We start from the raw sequence: 4,455 nt of genomic DNA on the forward strand, positions 1-4,455 counted from the left end.
ATCAACTGAATGAACAATCAAAGAAACACCTTCTCTTAAGATCTATAAATGATGGGAGTATTGAAGCTCTAGATTTAATGGTAGGAGGAGATATCACTCAGAAAAATTGGACTGATATACAGAGGCCACTATGAAGAAGGGACTTAGAGATCTACTACATAAGTCTAATGGTAGTTCAGGAGTATCAAAGATGGAGCTATCTAATTTACTATGAGATTTCAAATAAGACATCATTAATGATGTAGCCACTCAAGTGGATACCATGCAAGCTAGAAGGATGAAGGATGAAGTTGATGCCATGTTAGCTAAATTCTATCAACACTATAGGGAAAAGAAAAGGCACTGTAGATGCAAGCCTAGAGACACAACCACTACCTACTGTGTTTAAAGCCACTCATTAAAATGGAGAGGTTCACTACATTGCTCAATGAAGACCATGGAATCAAAGAAAAGGTATGCCACAAGATCCTTTTATAATTTATAATAGTAACAATCAATGGAAAATTTTTGGTTTTAGTGGAAATAATAATTGGTGACTAGCAACCTCAATTGGATTGGCAGAAAAACCAAAATTGGAATACCCAACCTAGTCTGCAAGCTCTAATGCCACCACCTTAGTAGTAGGCTCGAATGACTCCTCCTGCAACCACTAATTCTCCTTTGAAGCATACTTAACTACCAGTTTAGCCTAATCCTAATTCTAGCAATACCAAACAACCAGCATAATGATATCCCTTTTAAGGTCAGGCACTACTCTTCTTTCATCCAAAAAGTCTATACTAATTGAAGTTGAGGATTCCCCAACTGAACAAACAGATGTGTCAAATTCATAGACCTCTCTAATAGCCAAAGAACTTACATTTCCTCATAGGTTGATGGAATAAGGTCAGCCTGCAAAAAATTGTGTAGTAATTTATTTACTCAATCAGTTCAAGAAAATGAGAGTGCAAAAACCATTATTTGATGCTATCAAGGAAGTCCCTGTCTATACTAAAGCTATCAAGGAAGCATGTATCAAAAAACCAAGAAGAAAAAAGAAGGATCCAAAAAATATTCATGTCTTAAAACAATTATCTGATTTGATGTTGGAAAATTAATTGTACCTAAATATTTTGACCCTAGGAGTCTTGTGGTTATTGTCACCATTCATGGGATGCAAGTTCAAAATGATTTAGTTTACTTAGGAGCATCTATAAATTTCATGACAAAGGATGTATTTTCTTGATTGTTTATCATTGGTCATAGGGAACCACCAAACATACTTTAGCTTGTTGATAGTTCTACTCTTAAATGAGATGGGATAATAAAAGATGTCATAGTCACCTTGAATTCCTAGGAGTATCATGTTGACTTTTTTGTCCTTTCCCCTAAAGAATAAGATGGAGGAAATCCTTTAATTTTAGGATGACTATGGTTTGCCTACTACAAATGTTTATATAGCTTGTTAGTCTAGTAAAATGACAATATCCAATGGTATCCACACTAAGAACTTGACCTTATAATCCCTTGCTCAGCCAATATTGTTAGATGACCAAGTAATCTATCCATACTTGGGTGATGAGGATCTATAAGTAAATTTCATTCATTAACTAATGATGATAGGTCAAGATTCATTTTTAGCCTCTCAAGAAGAAGATGAGATCATTTCATCCATTATCATGAATTAATATGGAGTAGAAGCTCAAGTGTGTCTTGAAGAGGAATGTGTTGTAGAAACCATATTACTACCCTTAAACATACCCCAACATTCATAAGTGTCCCAATTCCTTCACTCCTTATTATCTAATGAGATAGATTCTTCTCTTGTTTCCTAGTTATTCATGACATATAAGGTTATTAAGATGAAAGGTGGTCCAAAAAAGGAGTTGAATGTAAACGATGCCTTATCACCTTCCCATCAAAAAATTATGTTGCAGTTACTACAAGAAAATCAAAAAGTATTTTCTTGGGACTTCATGGACATGAAAGGAATAGATCCTACGCTTTGTACTCACAAGATTTGCATTAGTCCTAATTTTACACTTTTCCAAAAACCTTAGAGGAGAGTTAAACCTCTTTTAAAGGATATAGTTGAAAATGAACTCCTTAAATTATTGAGTGCTGGTTTTATCTACCCCATCTCTGATAGCCAATGGGTTTCACCCCTAGTCATTGTACCAAAGAAGGGAGGAAAATGGAGAGTTTGTGTGGATTATAAGGAGTTCAATTTAGCCACTAAGAAAGACCACTTTATCTTACCATTTAAAGACCAAGTTCTTAAAAACATAGCTAGCATGAAATATTTCTCTTTTCTAGATGGTTTTAGTGGTTACAATTAGATACAAATAGCTCCAAAGGATAAAGAAAAAACAACTTTCACATGCCTGTGGGGTACCTTTAACTACTTAGTCTTACCCTTTGGCCTATGTAATTCCCTAGCCACATTCCAACAAGCTATCATAAGTATCTTTTCAGATATATCTGTTAAGTGTATGGAGATATACATGGATGATTTTACTGTGCATGGGTATAATTTTGAGGAAGAAAAAGCCAACTTAGAGACAGTGCTCAAGAGATGCCAAGACTATAACCTTTCCCTAAATAGTGAAAAATTCTTTATGATGATGGAAGGATTAGTACTAGGTTATTTCATTTCATCCAAAGGTATCCAAGTAGATCCTACCAAGATTGAAGTCATTAGTACCTTGCCTATGCTAGAGAAGTAGAAGGATGTCTGAAGTTTCCTAGGACATGATGGATATTATAGATGATTCATGAAGAATTTTAGTCAACTTGCAACACCCCTTTATAACTTGTTAAAAAGGGGAGGACTTTGTATGTGCTACATCTTTCTTGTAGATTAAAGAAGTGCTCACCACAATACTGATTTTAAGGGGACTTAATTGGGGACTACCTTTCCACATCCATACAAATGCCTCAGACTATGTTATAGATGCATTTTTAGGCCAAAAGGTAGACTTAGTTGAACATGCCATTTATTTCATCAGTAAAAATTTGCAAGGTATAGAGTTTAACTACAAAGATACTAAAAAGGAGTTACCTGTAGTTATTTGTGCATTGAATAAATTTAGATACTACATTACTGGATATGAAATATTTTTTCATATTGATCACTTTGCTATAAAGTATCTAATGAATAAGCCTACAATATTAGGAAGATTATTTTGTTGTTTTTTACTTATAAAAGAATTTGATATTACCATAATAGATAAACCTGACAAGGCCAATGTGGTAACTCAATTTCTCTCTCAGTTACATGTCCTTGATGATCTTGCAGCCATTGGCGATAGTAATAGATGAACACATTTTCATGTAAATCAATGGTATGTAAATATTGTAAATTACCTAACCATAGGAAAGATGTGAGCTCACTTCTCTACCAAAGAAAGAAAGACTCTCTGAAAAGAGCTTTAATGATTCTTGGATTGTTGGATTTATGTTTTATACTAGCCCTAATAAAGTAATGCATCAATGCATCATAGATGATGAAACAAATGATATCTTGATAGCATTACATGATGCACCTCATGGAGGTCATTTTGTAGCCAAAAGAACAACCTTCAAAATATTGACAACTGGGTACTATTGGACAAGTTTACACAAGGATGCAGCCAGATACACCAATAAGTGCAATATGTGTCAATGTATGTGAAGACCCACTAAATTCAATGAAATGCCCCTACTTCCTCAAGTAGTTTTTGCACCCTTTTATAAATGGGGGATTGACTTTGTAGGCACTATTGAAACATCTTTATAAGGTAAATCCTATATCTTAGTTTGTATTGAGTATGTAACTAAGTGGGCAGAAGCCAAACCCATGAAATACCCAAGGATAACAATGTTGCAGAGGTCTTGTATGAATCCATCTTTACACAATTTGGAGTCCCCAATGAGTTGATATATGACCAAGGAGCTCAACTTACATCTAATTTGATAACTACTCTCATGGAAGAATATACTATTTGATGTGGTAAGTCATCGCCTTACCACCCACAAGCTAATTGCCAAGAAAAAATTACCAACAAAGAGCTAGAAGGCATTCTCACTAGAACAGTACCACTTCATAGGAAGGATTGGGTCACATGCCTTCTTGAAGCTCTTTGTCCTTATAGAACCACCTAGAAATCTATCGCAATATTTACTCCTTTAGAGCTTTTTTATGGTAGGTCAGTTGTAATGCTTTTAGAGTTTGAATATAAAAAATTGAGGACCACTTTGGTGCTTGGTATGGAACTCATTATTGCACAACAAGACTAAATCTTGAGTTTAAATACTCTTGATGAATGACACAAATCTGCATTAAACAACACCAAAATCATCTAGCATTAACAAAAATAATGGAATGATAAGTTTATCAAAGATAAAATGTTTGTTGTAGGAGATAGGGCCCTTCTTTATGATTCCATGTATCAACACAATCTAGGAAAGTTTCAAACTTGCTTGTTCAGATCATAC

Source organism: Cupressus sempervirens, chromosome 6, assembly GCF_028749045.1.
Source record: "Cupressus sempervirens isolate cs-2001-9-10 chromosome 6, ASM2874904v1, whole genome shotgun sequence".
Classification (NCBI taxonomy): Eukaryota; Viridiplantae; Streptophyta; class Pinopsida; order Cupressales; family Cupressaceae; genus Cupressus; species Cupressus sempervirens.